Source organism: Eptatretus burgeri, chromosome 1 (assembly GCF_056783735.1).
Source record: "Eptatretus burgeri isolate ZD-2024b chromosome 1, Ebu_testis_v1, whole genome shotgun sequence".
NCBI lineage: Eukaryota > Metazoa > Chordata > Myxini > Myxiniformes > Myxinidae > Eptatretus > Eptatretus burgeri.
In genome coordinates, this window is record NC_140961.1 from 60,271,944 (window position 1) to 60,293,750 (window position 21,807).

The 21,807-nt window shown below is 39.1% G+C and overlaps 1 long non-coding RNA gene across 2 annotated transcripts in view; it reads right to left on the reverse strand.

The window, feature by feature from the left end:
• Nucleotides 1-17,986, reverse strand: part of LOC147034575 (uncharacterized) — a 110,123-nt gene extending 92,137 nt beyond the window's left edge. Inside the window, exon 1 of one of the 2 annotated variants that reach the window (XR_015059312.1) lies at nt 17,930-17,986. This is a non-coding gene — a long non-coding RNA (uncharacterized LOC147034575). The remainder of the gene's footprint in view (nt 1-17,929) is intronic. The other variant, XR_015059314.1, reaches the window with a different exon arrangement.
• Nucleotides 17,987-21,807: the final 3,821 nt, after the last annotated feature.

The window sequence follows — 21,807 nt, forward strand, 5'->3', positions numbered from 1 at the left end:
ACTGCAGGTCCTTTTATTAAAAAAAAGTATAAAAGAAAAGTTATTATCATGAAGCTGAGGGGAAAGAAAAATAAGTTACAACCAATTTTCTTTGAGAGGAAACCATGAGTAACAAGACTAGAGGTTAAGCAACCAAAATAAGCACAAAAAATTAAGTAGACTAAAAAGTAAGCACCAAGTGGCCATCATATATTTTACAAAAAACATCATTTATTCATGATAACTTATCAAAAAGTTCAACCTCTGAAATGAGAGTGATGGTGAAATTAAAGTTTAATCTGGCTTTCACAAAGTGCTTTAAACATTGCTACAGTATCCATGGAGTACAAATCATTATTACCTCCAACACTGGAGGTGGAAGGAGGTCATGTTTTCACCCCCGTCTGTTTGTCTGCGGGATATCTCAAAAAGTTATGGACAAATTGGGATGAAATTTGGTGGGCCGGTTGAGTGTATGACATGGACGAACTGGTTAGATTGTGGTGGAGATCGGAATCCCGATCTGGATACTACAATTTTTAAGGGATTCTTCAAAATTGAGAGATCGGGTCAAAAATGATTTATCGCACGATATCTCAAAAGGTTGTGGATGGATTCCGACGAATCTTGGTGGACATGTTGGGTGTGTGACAAAGAGGAACTTATTCGATTTTGGTGAAGATCTGGATCTGGATGCAGATACAATGTTTATAAAAAAAAATTTACGTGATTTTTCACCTTTGACACAAAGGGCCAGAAACGATATATAGCATGAATGTTTAAAAAAAAAATGTAACAGGCCTGATATGTTCTAGTGCATCAGGCATTGCATGGCCGAGGTATGTGCTCTATCGAATGTTCTTCTCAGTTATCTTTGATTTCCTGGTTTTATTCATTACTAGCGTGGATTGGCTCGCTATGCTTGCCTCTCCACACATCGTCATTGCAGAGATTGATGTCACAGATTTGGTGTGTTGAGATGATTTACACCAATTATAGCATTCCTTTTCTACAAATTTATGACATGCAAAATCGGAGATTCTGTCTGTCAGTCTGTCTGTCTGTCTGTCTATCTGTCTATCGCTTGCCGGCCAGAATTCCAAACCAATCATCATGAAACTTTACCAGGTTGGAGAAGTAGTCTCAACTGAGAAACCTATTGATTTTGAGGGGAAAGGTGAAAGTTCATATTGAGGTCAAATTTCTAAAATAATCACTTTTCATCCAATTGACTTGAAAGTTGAACAGGATTTGCATATTGCATCAGTGAATTGGGAAAATGCTTTTAAGTCAAAATTTCAAAGGTCACCTCAAGGTCAAACTTCCAAAATCAATTTTCCAATGAAAAATCATCAATTTTCATCTGATTAACCTGAAAATGAAGCAGCAATTGTATCGTGCATCATTGAATTTGGAAACAAACTATGTTTGAGGTCAAAGGTCAAACTTCTAAAACCATCAATTTCAATCTGAAAAATAATCAATTTTCATCCAATTGACCTGAGCTTTGATCAAGATTGTCAATTATAATCTGAATGAAATGGACAATTTGATGGTCACATGGAAACCCTTGGAGAGAGGGGTGGATTTTGCAAGTTTCGTGCTGTGTGATGTGTTTTTCTTGTTTGTTGTCAATCCTTCAGGTCACAATTCGAAACCAATCATCATGAAACTTTACCAAGTTGTAGAGGTTGTCTCAACTGAGAAGCCTGTTGATTTTGAAGTCAAAAGTTATCTTGGTCAAATTTCTAAAATCATCAAATTTTATCTGAAAAAAGGTCATTTTTCACCTGATTTACTTGACAATTAAACAGAACTTGCAAAATGAATTATTGAATTAGGAAACTAACTATTTTCAGGTCAACTCAAGGGCAAACATCTAAAATTTTTGGGTCTTCAAGTTCTTTTGGGTCTTTATGGGTCTTCGGGGTTCTTTATATACTCAGGGAATTTGGATCTTTTGGATATTCATGAGTCTTTAGGGTCTTGATGAATGAACATTCAAACTGGACGTGACTAATTGGCACACAGTCATCACGGCTTCCCGGACTGACTCACGGCTTCACCGCCACACCCTGCTTTTCGTTTTTATATGTACAGTATCTATCAATTGAGCTTGGGAAATGAAAAAAAAAACAGCAAGTTATTGTTGTTCGAAAGTTAAAGGGGCCTCTTGGACCAAAAATAAAATTGGGAAACTAAGGTCAAGAGAAAGATGTGCAAATAGCATTTTCAATAAAAGAGAGAGGAGTTAAAAGTGATTGCATCAAACATATTCATGGGATAAAGTTTCAACCTGTCTACAAAAAGGACACTTGCTTCTCCATTAGAGATCAGCATATTTTGGAACAGGTTTATTTTGTAATTTGTAACGATATGTGAAGGCTTGCCAAGTATTTAACAGGCTTTGAAATAAGGAAGGCAGTGAAGAAAAATCAACCTTGGTTAAGTCCATTAGGAATAGCTCCTTAGCATGACCGAAATTCTTAACTTGGCCCAAGATACGGTTTGCAAGGTATCTCCAAGGCATTAAAGGCTCATGCAAAAAAATGCCACATCGTATGAAGGCGAAAGGCCATGATTCGGCACTTCAAGTTGACAAGTCCTTGACCTCCCTCGGATATCGGTAAATTCAACCTTTTTAGTCATAATGCACGGTTTTCCAGACCAGAAGAAATCAGTGGCACTTCTGTATTTCGTCAACCAACACAGTGGGTGGTTGCAGAGCCAAGACTTTGTGCCATCGGATGGAAGTAACCAAGTTATTTATTACCAATACTCTGCCACAGTAAGACAATTGGCAGAGTCAGTCTTTCCATTTTATTAAAAACGGTTTGATGCGTTCAGGCAAACCTTTCCATGTTACGCTCATAAAATTTCCTGGACCAAGAAAGATCCCCAAAAAATTGGATCCCATCTCTCCTCCAGGTGATACTTGTGAGGAGAGATTGGGCGAGGTGGGGAGAGTGGGGGTAATGGTGGTAGATAAGGTGTTCAAGCCACAGTGCTTCTGTTTTTATCCAGTTGATTTCAGCTGATTAGGAAATGCTTAAAATATGTAAAACATGCATCATCCTCGCAATGTCATTGCAGTCGTCAAAGCAAACACATATATCAGTGTAAGCAATGGTCTTTTTGGTATGGTTTGAACCTCTAACAGTAAAAGTGGAGAAATAATTATGAAGTGTTTAGGAGGGGTTAAAGGGACAGAGCATAAGGCATCTGAAAGTGGACAGTCCTGCCAAATAACTCTTAATACAAGATGGGGACACAAGTTTTGTTAATATTGAGCATGGCAGATATGTTTGAATAACATAAATGTATGCATGATAAAAAGAAAAGGTCCAAAACAAAACTGTTGTAAGAGTTCAGACAAATATCCTTGAGAAACAGAATCAAAAGCCTTCTCCCGATTAAGAAAAACAAGGCTAACACTTTCATGATAAATATCACAAACCTCAATGAAATCACCAATAACAGAATTATTGTCATGGATATTATGACCAGAAACACAATAAGTTTGATGTTTATAATGTATTTGAGGAAGGGTCAGTGCACATCATCGATATTGGCCATGACTAGGAAATGAGTAAAGGATCGCCTTTCTTGGGGAGAAAGGTAAGTACTGCTCTTCTGTGGCCCAATGGGAGTTCGTTCATTTCCAGACTCGATTGGAAGACAGCAGTTCAAGGCCAATTACGTCTCCAATTTACATTTTTAGTAAATTCTAGGGAGGCTAAATGCCCTGGGATTTTACTTTGAAAGATGGAAATGGGGGTTTAACAAGAAGGCAACTCTCACAGTGTGGAAATTTGAGTCACTAAAACCCCCCCCCCAAAAAAAAAAACGGTTGGGTTCATCATGTGGTTCCAATGTGCATGGAGTACTGGAGTAGTACGACTCTTGTATAAGAATAGTACATCATTTTTTTTTTGTATTGCAAGGTTAACCGCTTGAAGTTTGTGTGAATGACTCATGCCACCGCTTGAACTATCAAAATTATTATTTCAGTTTATATGCTTTCACAATGTACCTTTTTTTAACCTACTGTGCTGAGGAAGTGGTGAAGTAGTGGATGCTACACCGGTGGATGACATTCCTCGCAGTATCAATAAAACTATGTAGATCAGAAAAATTATCTTTCATGTCAATACGTCCCTTTATAAAATTATGCTTAAGGAATTTTTTAATTTGGCTTCGTGAAACATTAGATTCATCACTTGGAGGAAAATCTATTTCATAAGATTTCCCCTCAGACATACAAGAAGCTCTGTGCGGGAAACTTTAAATCACCGGCTCCTGGGGCTCTGCAGTAACCTGTGATATGCAGGTGTCAGCACTGTATTAGTGGTAGCATGAGGGGGTGGAGGTTCTGAAGGAGGTAATGTGGGAGGAAGGGGATAGTCTATAACAGATTGGACAAGTTGGAGTTTTCTCACTTCTAGAAGTCTGCTCAAGCATGTTATCTGAGGCAGCCAGCATAGCGACTCTTGGGATTGAAAGATCATCATTCGATCAGTTGGGCCATTGAAAAAAAAGGGAGGGGGAGGATAAAGGAACGATCAGTTTTTGGCCTTTTATTTTTTCAATCAAGTCTCGGCACAATTTGTCATCATTCCCACAAGAAGGAAACAGGATAGTTTCCTATCCACAGTAGTAACAGTAACATAACAGTAACAGTAGGATAGTAACAGGATAGTTACACAAGAAGGAAACAGGACAGGATAGATAGGATAGAAGAAACAGGATAGAAACAGGATAGGATAGTCTGGAGGTGAAACAATTTTGCTCTATAACATTCTGCTGGCAGATCTCATGTACAAGCAAAGAGTCTATATTTTCATGTACAAGTGATTTGTACCAATTACTCATTGCAATCTGTTCAGATAGAATTGCGTCTGACATTTCCGACTCTAAAAATACCACCTTTTCCTTACGAGGTCTAGAGGAATTTTGAGGTGTTTTCCATTTTCTCAATGAGGAAACAAGTGTAAAACCACCCCAAATGTTAGTGCTATCAGAGGCTTTTGAGGTCGATACTGTATGTCTGAGGCAACAACTGGGGTAGTTTCAATGACAGTATTGAGAGGTAGAAGGGAGGCAGCTTTGGCCAAAGAGGCCGTCTGCTTAGCTTGAGAGGGTGCAGATTTGGGGCAGAAACGTTTCAAGTGACCAAGATTTCCACAGGTGAAACATTTTCAGCTCGCGTGTTCGAAGAACAGAGAGCTATAGCGATACCGCCGGCATGAGCGTGAAAATGTTAAAGTTTTTTGGTGCAAGTTCTTTCCTTTCTAATGTTTTTATCTACCACACTTTTTCACTGATTACAATATACAAATACATATATTGCTTTAAAATTATTTGGATCAGACTTCACTGCAATGCTTTATAAAAAAATATTATTGGACTCTTCTTTTAAAAACGATAAATGTATAAACAGGCGAGCATTGGGTGGCTTTGACACCACTTTGGTTAGCTCGCCTGTTCGAAGAACAGAGAGCTATAGTGATACCCCCAGCATGAGCGTGAGCGTGAGCGTGAAAATGTTGAAGTTTTTGCTGCAAGTTATTTCCTTTCTTATGTTTTTATGTACCACACTATTTTTTTACTGATTACAAAAACATATATTTCTTTAAAATTGTTTGGATCAGACTTCACTGCAATGCTTTATAAAAAAATATTATTAGGCTAGTCTTTTAAAAACGATTAATGTATAAACAAGCGAGCATTGGGTGGCTTTGACACCAACTCTCTGGTAATGTTTCCGTTGATGCATATACAGGATCCCCCACTTCACGAAGATTTGCGTAGCAAGGGTTCGCGACAACAAATATTTTCATTTAGGACTATTCATCGCATTAAGGTCTTCAAAAGGAACAATCACAATATCATGGTGATTGTGAAATGTCACTTCCATGGAGATTAGTAGGTTTTTCCACCGATTAATTTTTCAGAAGGCTTGAGAAAAATTACCTTTTCAGAATGAAAGGGTTAAAAACTAACCATCTCCTCCACCACCTCCAACTACTTTCTCGTAAAACTTCCACCTTCTCGTACCATACAAAACTTGGACTCAAGATTGTTTTGGTGTTACAACTGAAAAACTTTATTACTGCGTTACTGTCTGTTATTATGTTAAAAAAAAATGACATTATAAGGTTACTTGCAACAAAAACTATCATTATACTCAGCATATGGCTTCACATTTTGGCCGACATGTTATGGTTAGCCGTTAGGAAACAAAGTGTAATTTTCTCATCGGAAATAATGGAAAACGATCTCACGCATAATGAAGGTTCATATAAGAGATTATAAAGGTACCGAACCCTTTTGTTAAGCAGGGGATACCTGTACCTGGTAATCATGATTTTTTTTTAAACAAGAAATTTAAATACTATGTCAAATACTTTTCTCCTTTGGATGAAGGAAGTAGAATGTATGCCTGCTGCTGGAACGACATCATGTGCAATGACTGATCATTTAGACAGCCAAGAGGCAACATTGTGATCTGGGACATGACAGTACTAAACTGAGATAATTCCGCTGAAAGTGCTTCATTCTTAATGAATGGTGGGATATTTGCGAACACTTTCATGGCTGTCGAGTGCGGAGGCCAGAACGAGTTGTCCAGTGTCAGTCGATAAACCAGTTGTGACAATTTCATGCATGAAGCCTTCTTCAGGTACAAAGATTACTTCATGTTTGTTCATTCATGAAGTTGTGTGGATCTCTATTCCAATAATCTTACCAACAGCAACAACAATGTTTTCAACACTGACCTCATCAGAAGGAACACAGATTACACCATGTTTCCATGTCAGGGCCTTGAAGGCCATACAACGGGAACACGCCAACATTTTTAAGATAAATTAGGATACTGATTTTATTATTTTTAATATATTTTTAGATAACAGTTTTTTTAAGATAACAGTTAAGGTCAGGGGAGGGGGGAGGGTTATAGCTTTCTGAAGAGCAGGGAAATAAATAAATAAATGAATATAGCACCACTCAGCATGTACAAGCAAGAAACCAACCCAGCTACTAAACACAGCTCACAATGAAAAGAGAATGAGAAAACCATGGTAACCCATGAGGATACTGATGAAAACCTCACTTCTGTTTCACTACAGGCTGTCATCTCTGTCTCTAAATAAACCGCAGCAAGACACGGGAAAAGAGGTCGGAGAAAGTAAACGGTTGCAATCGCAAACATACTGCGGTAGTGCCAAGCAGCACTTCCGAAATTGCACATGTGCAAACACAGCTGTGCGGAAAAGGGGTCGGAGTATGTGAATCTGGGAATATTGTTACCTCCTGCCCTCAAACCATTTCATCTGTACTCTTCAACTTCCGGTTCCTCAACTAGGACTCCGGTTCTGGGTTTGGGGAGATAGCAGCTTCTCTCAGGGGTCTCGGCCATCTTTCTCAAAGTTAATTTTCCGGTCATTACTCGTCACGTTTTAACTGTTTATTTTCTCACCTACATGTTTGCTGTGTGTTACTACTTTGGTTTTGTTTCAAAAATCGTGCTATTTGTGAGTTTTCATCAGGTTTCCATGAGGCCTACCCATATTCTCATCTCGTTGTATGATCGTTTTTATTTGAATTCTCTCCCTACTATTCCCCGATTTCCTTTGTGAAAGTCCCTGTAGTGTCCATGTTGTTTACCCCGTGTTCCCGCCCCATCCCTCTCCCTTCCACAGATCTCCGAATGTCTCTGTTCCCCACTGTTTTGTCCTTTTCTTCTCCCACCCTCTTGTCTCATGCCCCCCTTGCTGTGTATTGTGTGTTAGCTCTCATACGAGCCTCAACAATGTATACAAAAAAAAGCCAAAAAACCTCCTCTTCTTCCTACACACTCATGCATGGCCTTCCTTCTGTGAATGCTTTTGGTACTGTTGATAAATGCTATTTCCATGGTCTGGTCCTGATACCACAGGTACTGGTGGCCGGTCACTCTTTTAACACCTGTCAGTGTGGAAGACAACTGTATGCTGTTCAATTAAGCCTGGTGAGAGCTTAAGGGTTAAGGTGGCCGCTTTAAGATATTAGAGTCTTGAGTTTGAGCCCCTGTTGTGCTGTTGAATCACCAGGTGGGTTGACTTTTATTGACAATATTGCCTGTCATCCTTCTTAGGTTGGTAAAATGAGTACCAGCTTACTAGTAACAGGGACACTGCATTAGCGGCACGGCTGCACTTCCAGAAAATGATGCAAACAGCAGCCACAGGCTCCATACGAAGCAACAACTGTTCAATTTGCTGACAGAAACTTTGATTTGTCAGGTTTTGCTACCAAAACAAGAGCTCAGAACTAAATTGTCCTGTATCAGTATACCTCTTTCTCTGTCTCACCATCTCTATCTCTCTGTTTTGAAAGTATAGTCAATACTTGAACATTGAAAAGGTTAATCTAGCTTCATGAGCCAACCTTATCCAATTTCCCTGTTCGTTTTTTCTTCCCCTTTAAAAACAGAGACCAAATAAGCAGGGGACAAATAAGCAGGAAAAAAATACTGAAGGCAAATACCACATACGCATCACATAATAACGAAGTTAAACTCCATACTCTAATACCAATTACATTCCTCAGAGTACATTATTCCTAATATAGTATATAACATACCATTACTGTTCCAGCATGACTTTCCATGGAGTACGTGGTATACGTGTCAACACCGGCCATTGACCTTCATATACAGTGCTGCCACATCCGCCCAATTACCGTTGCCGCCAATTACAGTATGGCACTTTATTATCACAACATACACATTTTTGGACATCTCGGTGACCGGAAGTCGCTACGACTTCCGGTTGACGCCAAATTAAACTTCATTCAAATATCTAAATGATTACTAAATGCATCTTATTACAAATTACGCATAGTTTTCACAAGCATATGACGTCAAAGTTTTGCCCATTGACGTCATTTTAAAAAAATATTTATGCTCGTGTGCAGCCAAAACTACTGAAGCAATCGTTCTCAAATTTTAACACGTGATAGCCAATCTTGGTGAAATAGTCTGGGATCAAATCACGTCATAATCACACTTAACATCACGACGTTACATCAAAAAAAGGTGAAAGCAAGCTTTTGAACATAACTCAGTAACCGGAAGTCGGAGCGACTTCCTGTTGACGCCAAAACAAACTTCAATGGAATATCTAAATGTTTTAAAATGCATGTTAGTACAAATTATGCACAGTTTTTGCAAGCGTATGACGTCAAAGTTTTTAGCTATTGGCGTAATTAAAAAAATATTTCTATTCGTTCTACAGGTCACAATTTTTAACCGATTTGGAGGAAATTTTAACAGCTGATAGAAATCTACAGTGCAAAAAGATATGTGACTTTTGGTGATGTTCAAGATCAGGATCTGGATTCTGCATCACTTTATATTATCGCCCATTATAAACCAATGGGGAATTTTGTGAATTAAATATGACTATTTCTCAAACAGTTTTGCACTTATTATATTGAAACTTATACTGTCTATTTATGCATGTAATACTAACATGTGTACAACGTTTGATCGAAATTGACCCAAGTTCAAGGTCAGGGTCACCCAAAACATGAAAAACACACACGTAAAATACATATTTTTGTTTTACAACATATTTCAAACCTGATAACGGGATCGTAAAGCTGGTTGAAAAGCAATGTTCCTAGGTATTTTCAAATATTTTCTACGATCAGAATGAAGGCAACAAGTACCGATGATAAGTTGTTGAATGTCACATGGTGGCTTTAAATGAGTTGTGAAAATTTTCAATCTGCTGCCGTTACCATGACAACGCACGCCTGATAATTGTTATTTGTGACATCGCGTCATTTTATTAATGTACGAACAAATAAACACCACACACTCCATGACATTACAGCTTGGACCACCACAAGGAAAGGTCAACTAATTCGCCAAGTGTCGTGCTAAGCACGATTTTTCATTGTTTTGTTTCTAGAGTTAATTTTTGTGAAAAATATGATCAAGATAAGAGATAAAATCTTCATAGCATCTTTATGGAATACAACTATTAAAGTTACTGTGCTAAGGGATGGGCTCCCTCCTGTCTTGTGCTTCACATGTTAAATAAGTTAGCCTGAGGCACAAACTCACTGGAAGCTCCGCTTCATTAGTTGAATCCATTTTCTATGCAACTATTTGGTCAACCCCCACATTGAAAAGCATGACCCATGCTCAGTTGACGCTTTTTAAATGTCAGAAGTAAACTTACAAAATTTTCTCCTGCTGAAACCTATACTATTTGTTTGTTTGATTTGGGGTGGGACAGAGGTGGATTTGATTTCTGTTTACATTATAATGTGTTTTGTTTAGATTCTTTACGAAGCCCAACATTTTTTAGTTTTTTTTTGAAAAGTGCTTGAATAACTGGACATTTGAATAATCTTTCCTTCCTCTTTTTTTTTCCAGCCTTTGGAAAAAAAAACTTCCACACTGTTCAATCGCACTATTCCCTCCAGTTCTTCAAAATTGCTGTTCACCATCATATCTTATCTTCCCCGATCCAAAACCACGATATTTTCTACCCCAGTTAATCCACCACAAAACCACCTTCAAATTCCCTGCTTTCCTTCCTGAAACTCCCTGTCATGTCCACCTTGTTTACACTGTGTATCCCACCCCATCCCTCTCCCTTCCACAGATCCCCTCATGTCTGTTCCACACCGTTTTGTCCTTCCCTCTCCCACCCCGTTATCTCCTGTCCCCCTTTGTGGTAGGTTTTGTGTGTTAGCTCTCATTCGAGCCTTGACATTGTATCCAAAAAAAAAAAATTCCGTCAAAAAATTGAGTTTTTCATCTTTTTCTGTGACTTGATCAATTAAAAACAAAGTTACTCGTTTTGCAGAATTAATTTGGCTAACTGCTCTGTTTGCTATTTTATTATTGATTTATTAGCGTACGGAAACTTGTCAGAGTCGTCTTCTGGACAAGGTTTGCCATGAGCTTTGACCCAAAATGATTTGGTGACATTGAAAGCTGCAGATTTAGATGGGGTAAGCACTTCAATCTTAAGTTATGGCAACCCTTTACTTCAAGTATATACAAAAATAGAACTGCAAGTCCTGAACCTCACCTGGATTCGGAGCAACAATCACTCAACCCCCCCCCCCCCCTTGCAGAACCCCTTCGACTGATTTTTATTTGTTTTAATGCCATGAACAAACTTTAGTACATCACAGGTGATGAAGGTTGTCATCAAGTTTCATTGAAATTGTGTGTGTTGTTCGGACAAGAGGAAAATACCTATTTTTTAGGGGGGGGTGGGGTCAGAACCACCCCCCGTAAACCCCCATATGAGCGTACATTTTTACACGATCAATAAACCTTTTCTTGGCATCAGATATGAAGCTTGTGACCAAGTATCATTAAAATCGTATGTTTGCTTCAAACGATAATAACTGAAGGGTTTACGGACTGACTGACTCACTGATTCACCGACCGACACTGCTCAATCGCATAAGCTCACCTGACTAAAGTCCACGTGAGCTAAAATGGATATCACTTACAGTACCAATTAATATAAGTGGATTAAATCAACAGGACGTTGATTGAAGTGTGCTAACTATCGTGGAAGGCAAGAAGCTGATGTTTCAGGCGTTAACCCTTTGTCAGAGCATAAGAGGGTTGTTGTTTTTGGCATCAACCCTATTTTGCTTCGATGAAGGGTTATAACACCTGAAATGTCAGCCGCCTCCTTGCTCATATCATCTTCCTCCTTGCTCCTCACGGTAGTTAGCATACCTCAATTAACATCCCTTTGATTTTATTCATTTTTACCTTGTCGACAAAGACCAATTAGTATATGGCATCCCAGAGCACTGCATTGTTATAACCAGAATTTTAATGGAGGCGGGGGGGGGGAAGGGGGGTGCGGGTTGGGTGGTTACAGATTGTCGGTCATGTAAATTAATGGACAAGCAGGCCAACATGTTTGGCTTATTAATATTGCAACTTGACCCTCTCGTCAAGCTCATGATGCAGGGAGCAAAGGTTCAAATTCCATGATACATCATACATGTTTATCCATTGTCTGCTAATGTAATTGTAATTCGTCACAAAGTACAATTATGTCTACTTGTGTCTTTGTCCTACAGGTGATGTATTCCCAAGCTCGACCATGAGCCTTGAATCAATATATAAACCAGACAGCAGAAATTATAATAAATTCAATGGTGTATGGGGCACAAGGTATATTTGTAGACATTGCACTTTATATTTTGGCCGATGGGGAGGCTCAGGTCTCCTGGGTTCCTTGCTACACATCAACCCACCCCCGCTCCTGCCCCTCATTGTGTCCCGAAAGCACCGAGATGTGTGCACAATACGGTATGCCCAAGTCTGAATGTGCAGAAGCTATAATGACAGTCAAGTACTTAAGAACAGTCACGATCATCGGCTATTCTGTGAAGCTATGGTGCCGAAAAGGCATAGCTAGTAGAGCGTTCGAAATTGGGTAGATGTGCAACAGTGCAATATATTAGACAGGGTTATTTGGGAACATTTTCATCAGTTCTTGAAAGTCACAGTTTACTCTGGAAAAAAGGCCGTTTAACTTCACAAAGATAAGTATATATTCTCCCCTCCATTTGGTTCTCCCATGTCTCATGTCTTCGAGATGGCTTGTGGATTTTCTTTCAGGCTGCTTGTATTGTGTGAAGCGAAACTCTCTGCCTTGTTGATTGTGCCATTCCAAGCCTCTTCCCTCCATCCTTTTGACACCCTCAGTTAGAATTATCTTGGATTAAGGTTCTTTAAAAGCAAAAAAAAAAACAAACAAAACAAAAAAAACCCCAGGAATTTTCGGAAATTCCTGAGGTTTTTTTTTTAACCTTAAATAACCTGGGTGTATTATGGTTCAGAAATTAAACATATGTGGCTTAAAATCAGACTTGAGCAGGTATGTCAGCCAAGACAGAAACCCCTCCTCTCCTCATTTGGATGCATGGATGTGAACCCTTTCTCTTCTTCGCCCATATGCAATGAATATATAACCCCATATCAGGCCAAAGGTCGACTTTTGCAGAAGATACCATGGATTCCTTTTGTATATATATATATATATTTTTTTTTTCTTGTTTGCCATTCAGCAAAGATGGCCGTTCACATCTGACATGCAATCAATCTAAGAACGTGAATTTGTTTATAGTGCAGAAGCTGCTGTGCAGACAACGACCACACTCTGAGATAGCAAAAAGTGCAAACAGGCATCCAAGAAGACCACACCATTTGCTACCAACAATGTTTGTTAATCGACCTACTTTTTACAAAAGATACCGTGGGATCTTCAACGTCGACCAATGACCAGTGCTGGTCCTTTGGGATGTAGACAGGTCCTTTGGCTTAACGGCATCCGGATGTATGGCACACAGATTGTTGCATCACTCTGCATAATCAACACCAGAATGACTGTTTATAGATATCACCCTGTCGAGACCTTAACCCAGGCTTGATAACTCAAAGGGGACTGTAGATACCTTTGTGCTATCATGACTGTTCGGAGGACAGACAGATCAACATTTCCAAAGGAGAGAAATGCTCCACAATCCATCCATTGGGACCATACTCTATGTAGAGCGTTGGTGCTGCCGAAGTAGTCTCCTTGGCTATTGGGCACAATCCTCGATGGATCGCCACTCTGACACAGGATACCATCAAGCTGGCATTCATTTTGCGGACCTCGGATGGATGACAGGCAGAGTCAACCCTAAATGGAATCAATTCAACAGCGAGTGAGAGTTGAACTCAGGATCCTAGGATCCCAAGCCCACCACCTTAACCATTAAGGCTTAAGCCAACACCAGACAATGCTCCACCTTGCAGCATCACTTAGTCATACTCAGCTTGGAATTGACCCATGAAGAAAACAAATCAGATGTGAGTACTGTAACAATTGACTATCTCAGACAATTTTAATGTTGGAAGAAAATGCATTAAAACGCATTTTTTTCTACACAATAACGTACTGCCAAAGTGCTCAGAATACACGTCAAGTACGAAAAAAAATATATATATACTGTGAAGTACAAGAATTTCCTCTTACAGATTGCTTTTTTTTTCAAAACAGACATCCTTAAAAAAATTTTCACATCGATGACAAAAAAGAAAAAAAAAAACGAGCAATTGGCTGACCCAAGCTGTGTGGAAGTTCTTAAAAGTTTTGAAATGATCTCAAAGCCAGATTTGGATGCACTACAGATGAAACGGCACAAACAATGCTACAGTGTACAATGTATATTTATAGCAAAGAGAACAAAACTATCAAGACTACATAAGGCTTCTGTTATCGCTGATAGCGAGAACGATTCTGATGCATCTTCCTCAAAGATTCTGCACCATCGAATGACTGTAAATTCTATCTTTTGTAAAATGCAGAACAAGAAAAATGTTCACACATTTTAGTCTCTTACTCATAACTGGGTCATTTTTGCTACAATCAACGACTTCAAACAGTTTCTCCAGTTTTGTTAGTGGGCGACTCTTTCCCTTGTTCTGTGGCTTTTAAAATTAAAAATTTAACTTTTGATTACGCAATTCCACGTGGGATGTTCAAAAAATACAGGAAAGATATGCACAATTGTCGAAGACACGCCAATGTTTTAAAATGCATCAATATATAAAAATAGTTATATAATTAGTTTACTACTATTATGCAGAGACTTATTTTCTGGCCTCAATTATTCCAACCTTCTTGTGGGGTTGGCTGGGGAACGTTTTTAGCCCATCTTTCACGAATAAGCTGGCCAGGCTTAACATGCGACTGAAGGCGGCAGGAATTTGGAATTTGTTCAGCAATGCTGGTGACAACTTCCCTTCTCTTCCCAAAGACACCAAGGGATCTTGAACATCCACCAACGACCAGCGCTGGCAGCGGGTCTTCTGGCATCACATCACTTCGATGGATGGCACACGCATTTCGCCCTTTATGCGAAACACCAATGTGACAGTTTATACTTGGGTAGAGATTCAAATTCAAACTAAACAGCTCAAAGGAGAGTGAGCGTACCTCCACGCTATTTAGACAGTTCATATTTATACAATTAATAATTAAAATATTTTATTCCTTTTTCTACGTATTCTCTTGAAGAATAAAACAAAGTTGCTATGTGTTGCATTCTTAAATTTGTGCATTCATTTGTCATGATTAAGGTCAAAAATCAACAATGAGATCCACCCACACCTTTTTTTCTCATGTTGTCAGCAATTCATTCACAATCCAACATGTTAGTTAGTTCTTTTAAAACAAATAATGTCGTGAAAGGGTCTAAATTAACATTTTTGGGCTTGTGCTCAATCAGCTTTGCCCCAATGATTACCTCCACCACCGTAGGTGGAAGGAGGTTATGTTTTCACCCCCTGTCTGTTTGTGTACACGATATCTCAAAAAGTTGTGGACGGATTCGGACAAAACTTGGTGAACTGGTTGGATGTGTGACAAGGAAGAATCGATTCGATTTTGGTGAAGATTAGAATCCAGTTCCTGATACGAGAATTATTTCATTTTTAAAGTGTTTCCCCACCATCGAGAGATGGGACCAAAAACGATATAGTACTGTATAGCATGATATTTTAAAAATGATATTGGGCACGATAAGTTCTCGTGGATCAGGCATTACGTGGTGGAGGTGTGCGCTCTACTGAGTGCCCTTATAGTTCCTGCTGTTTCAGGCATTGTTATGCTGTTCCACATTTTAATAAAACTGCAATTTTGAAAGCCGATTTGTTTTGCATGTTTTATTAACAATTGCAGATTGAAAGGCTATTTTTCATCAGGAAAGACATTCAGACTTGTTCACCTTAGGCTTTTATCGCAAAGTTAACGACATTAATTATGCTATTCCAAACACTTGCTCTGCAGCCCCCATTTTATTTCCATTAATTTGTTAGAGGCATAGATGGAGTGCATGCACCTTGCTTACCGACAGGAAATCGCAAATGAACCTGACAAATACTGGTGCGTTTCACTTTCTAATTTATCCTTTTCTGCATGTTCCTGCTATAAATTTCGTCTGATGATTACACAGACGCCTGTTATGCTACATGGCAGCGCTGATTTGGTGGGAATTTTATGTTGGTTGTCACTTGTCAAGTGCAAGTGTGCAACCACCCACGTTTGTGGATGTGAAATAGCACAGAATACCTTTGGGGCACCACTGTGATCAAATGAGCGATGTATATAAATTCAAAATAAAATGTTATACGTACAAGATATACATTACGTGAGATACAAATGTAACTCCAGCATTGAAATCTTGACTTTATCTGGCCAGAATGTACTTTACTTTGTGGCGTTGTTTTGTCAAGATACAATGTTTGGATGTGCTGAAAACTTGTATGTGTTATCACCATGGCATCCTGTGCTATCAGCTTGGACCATGTATGCACAGGTTGGTGAGAGTGTGGCCAGAGTCAACAGCACGGATTCCACAAAAAAAAAATTCCAGGAAACAGACACATGAGGGGACATTTAGGTCATCAGGCCTGTGCGAGTTCATCACTCAATTTAGTTAGATTCTACGTGCTCATCTAATTATGAACAGATATCAATTTCATTTTTTTTGTAACCAACGTAAATAACCCATTCTACCTCGAGGGAATTTATACCAGTTTACAGGCACACAATGGCGTTTCCCTTGTGAGAGATACCATGCGATCTTTAACGTACAAAGCCTAATCAGAAACAAGGCGACTGGATTCACATCACCATCCAAAGAACGGTGTGATAGGAGAGGTGGATGGTGGGATAAGAGAGGCAACATACATTGCAGGAACTGCAAAAGAGAGGCAACCACTTTTCATTTGGAGGGGGGGGGAGGGGTGGAGATACAGCATGGCAGATATTTGATAGAGCGAGATTTCAGAACAAATCTCATGACATTTCTCCATATTACCATTTCACTTGTACTTTTTTTTTTCTCCCCTCCTGGTTCAACTCCTAAATTCCATGGCTGACCCTTGTGTTACTTTTTTCTCACATTTGAATAACTACCTTTCTGGTGTGTGTGAGATGCAATTTCTGCATTCTAGCACCAAATTCATTATTTTTTTATCCAGACAGAAGATAGGTTTTTATGTCATGTTGTTAGTCCACTGCATGGACTAAAATAAATTAATCAACATGAACAAACAAGACATATATTATTTTCATCAACAGAACAAATGCTATGCAGGAATAAGAGCACTCATAATCCTTGTAATGAAGATGTATTATTTCAGCACATTGATAGGATTTCCCAGTATTTTGCGTGAAAAATGAACCCCCAGTAACAAGACATTGTGCATTGGATCAGGTTGGTCATCGATAATTGACCAATCGTACTCAGTCTCATATAGGAAATGCGGGTCTTCATGAATGAGATGTATCAGTAATTTATGATAATGCATGCATACATGGATGCACCGGGACATGGTTAAGCAGTCATGTGACCCACTCATGTTAAGATGCTGTGCTTTGCTGTGTTGTGTCCCTGTCCACATAAAACCTTTTGTTCCCACTTCAGAGCCTTCGTCCCTGTCTATCGAGTGCATTACAGTGAAGCAATCGGAATCTGGCCAGTCCCAAGAGAGGACCTGTAGTCCGACGGTCCTAAAAATGTCTGAAGACGAGAGACCGACGTTGTGTATGTGAGTGGCACCGCATCCTCCAGTACAAAGCTCAAGGCAATATGAGGGATCCGAACTGGAGGAGCTACAGCAAGAGTTTGAGCAAGCACTGCATTCAATGCAGCCTGTACCAGTTGGCCCAAAGACAAGTCCAACAGTAGGCCCAAACGAAAGCCCAACAGTAGGCCCAAACGAAAGCCCAACAGTAGGCCCCTTAGGCAGGCCCTAACAAAGTCCACAAGGTAGAGATACTGCAATAAGGGTTTGACCAAACACAACCTTCTGATAAAGACACTGCAGATGTAAACTCCAACCAGAAAAGGCACTCACTCAGCAATGAGACCTCTTCAAAATGGCCACCCTCTCTTTCTCTGCATCAACTTTGTGGTTCCCTCTCTTCCCCACAGCCAATCACTGTATTTATACCCATGGGCTGAACCATTTGGTCGAACTTCGGGGGGGGGGAAGAGAGGAAGAATAGTGAAGACAGAAGAATAGAAAGGTCACAGACCATGAAAGATCTCTATCTCTCTATCTCTATCTCTATCTCTATCTCTATCTCTATCTCTATCTCTATCTCTCTCTCTCTCTCTCTCTCTCTCTCTCTCTCTCTCTCTCTCTCTCTCTCTCTCTCTCTCTCTCTCTCTCTCTCTCTCTCTCTCTCTCTCTCTCTCTCTCTCTCTGTCTCTGTCTCTGTCTCTGTCTCTGTCTGTCTCTATCTCTCTATCTCTATCTCTATCTCTATCTCTATCTCTATCTCTATCTCTATCTCTATCTCTATCTCTATCTCTCTCTCTCTCATTCTCTACCACTCTGTGTTTGTTTCCATTCCTTCTGACATCTGTGGTGAGGCATGGATTATATTTCTTGTTTATTCCCTGAAGTTGGCTTTCCCCAACTTTGCATAGACCAGTGAGAGCATTACATTAAGATTAATGTCTTCTTCGCTCTTCTGCCTCTTCTGACTCGTCCTCACTGTTTTTTTTGTTTTGTTTTTTTTCAACAATGGACCTACATATGAAGTATTTCCGATGGAGTGAAAGCTAGGTATGTTGCTTCCCCACTCTGGATGACAGCAAAGTTGGTGACATCAATGCTTTTGGTTTTACACATGAATAATGGCTCTTTACAGTGTAAAATAGCTTCATGGCATCTTCACTGTGCAGTGAGGCTCCACAACAGTTCCTGCACAATGGACTAACATCCATGTAATTATGACCAAGTTTCTTCTTATACACTGACCCTCACACAGAAGGGAGCATTGTATATCAAAGACAAAATCAAAGGACACAACCACTGAATAACTTCACAAACTAGCTTAAATCATCTATGCGATTCACAAAAGTAATTGTAATTTCCTGTCCCCATCGATTCCCAATGCCTCAACCAGAAAGGTTTCAAAGATGCAAACAATTCTGCATTAATGTCTTTTAAATAAATACCACATTTTACTCGTGAGATCGTAAACACACATCATCCTCTTCGGCAATACCGTAACTGCTTATATCTCGGAACAATATATCTAATCCATAACAACAGATATAAAGGAACAATTTATTTATTGATACTTTATCCCTGCCAAAACAAATTTTGTAAAACTTAACCACAACCATGACCATAACCTTTATGCATTTATTGATTTATTTATTTTGTGTTTGGCTTATTACCATGCTTTCTTATTTTGGATGCAAATGCAAATACTTTTCTTTTTCTGAACACAATAGTGGATAGTATAATTTCAATAAATATTGAATTTTATGTGCTTGGACTATTCATGTTTACTATTCCACAGATCTCTTTCCAATCTTATTCCACACCTGGCCCATTCTGACTTTTAAACAATGGTCACAAATCGAAGAGTGTGTTTGGAATGCACTCCTGGTATTCACCATTTCATTGATCATTGTAAGTCTTTTGTTGTTCATCGTTCGAAAGGATCAAAGAAATTCCATCCTTAATTGGTAAAGAATGGGGCTGTTCTGATAGTTCACGGGTTGTGTACTTGCCTTTGAACTGTATTCAGTCTAGGTTTTGGTACGAGACCATTGTCACCTTGGTGGTTCACAGGTAGGACAATAGATCACCAAATATAATGTCGTTTGGAGGAGCATTCAACGTCGTGTCACATCTGCTCACATTTATTTACTCATGGATATGAAATATCCAACAATTCTTTTAAAAATTAATAGGCCTGCTTGTGTGCTGATACCTTAGCCAAATTAGAGCACCCAACAACAGAGTGCCAACCTTTCCAGAGTTGGTTCTCAGTCAGAACCCACACTTTGGAAGCAGAGTATTGCTCACTGATGATGACTATAATCAGTGAAGCATGTTTTGGTCTTTCTATATCAGTCAGTGAAAGCTTTTGTGGTTTTTTAGCACCATATCATTGTGTATTTTTGTTTAGCTTCCTGAAAGCTTCCTTTTACAGACAGCTTCATATTCATCATTTTGTCCTGCTAATGAATCCGCTATCTATGACTGGTGTCCAGGATGGTCCAGGACTGAAACAATGATGTTCAGGACTGGTTTTTATACAAACATATGAAAATACATGAGCTCATTACTTTACTGTTCCTTTTGGGAGGTAGTTCATGGTAATGCCCTGTGGAAATCAGATTTGTTAATGCTGGTCCCTTTACAAGGCTTCATTTAATCGCCCATCATGAATTTAAATCATGTGTTTTTCATATTATCATTTAGTTCATAAATTTTTTCACACAAATTAAGAAATCATAAATGCTGACCATGATAATTGATGTATGAAAATCGAAAAATGTTCCCAATGGCACTTGCTCTTATAATTGGCAAATTATGGCTTTCCTGCACACAATTGAACACATTCACATTTCAAACAATCTGTGACAAAATAAAGTGGAAGAAGACTAATTTTGAATCTTCCAGATTTTCATTGTCAGGTAAATATTTACGTGTGAGCTATGGGCTGTCATTTAAAATTGAATCTCCAGTGTAAGAAGAGGGGAAGTAAAGGATGAAACAAACACACAACAACAAAAATAAACTAGAGTTCATAGAATATGATACCCCACACAGTGTTACTTAAATTTTATATAAATTTGGTAAGCCTGATGTTGGTTTCGTGGTTAGGGTGGCTGGCTTACGATCTTAGGGTAGTGAATTTGAGCCCTGTTGGCTGCTGAATACCTGCTGAATTAACACCAGGTGGGGTTGACTCAGCCTGTCATCCTTTTGAGGTTGGCAAAATGAGTACGAGTGTACTGGTAGAGGGGCACAGCATCAGCAGCAAAGCATCAGTGGCACAGCCATGCTTCCAAGTAATGACAGCTACATGGAAGCCAAGCTGCCATATTAAAGAATAAAGCTTAAATTTTAATTAAATAATGATTTTAACGATCATTTAAAAAATCCGTAAGTTTTGTGCTCTTGAAGTAATCCAGAAGCAGTCACGAACAACACCTTCATACACAATCCCATTGAACGTTTATTACACGAGCTGGATGAGAGGGCATTGCATTTGGGTCAGTTGGTATATTTTTCCACACAGAATGTGGGTATGTGTATTATTTACATGAGACCCTTTAGAACCCGAAGACCCCTTAAGACCATGGAGATCACTAAGGACTATGAAGATCCATAAAGACCCTAAGGCCCCTAAAAGGCATTAAGACCTCCCCTAAACCCCTCAAAGCCTTTATAACCATAAGACCATTTAAGACCCCAAAGACCTTTTCAAACTCTAAGACTCTTGAAGACTCTTTAGAACCCTAACGCCCTTTCTCTTTAGTCCCTTGAGATCCCCAAGGCCTTTTAAGACCATATAGGCCCCTATATACCCTATAGAACCCTAGACCTCTAAGATGCTTTATATACTCTTCGACCCTTAAACAAATTTCTACCCTTTAGACCTTCACACCTTTCAGACCTTTTAATACCATGTAGACCCCTTTGACCTTCAACGCTTTTGAGGCATTTTAAGACCATTTTGTCCCCTTTGGACAATTATGACCCTTTAAACCTTAAATTACAACATTTAGATCCCTTTGACCTTTTAATACCTTTTAGACCATTTTGACCCTTTTGAGCTTTTCAGACCTTTAAACTTTATACATTTACAACTCGACCATTTAGACCTTTCATTTGAAATCATCACTATTTCATTTAGTACATCCTTCCATTTATTTGCCACACAATTTGAAATATCATGTTATACAGTACAATGTCATTTT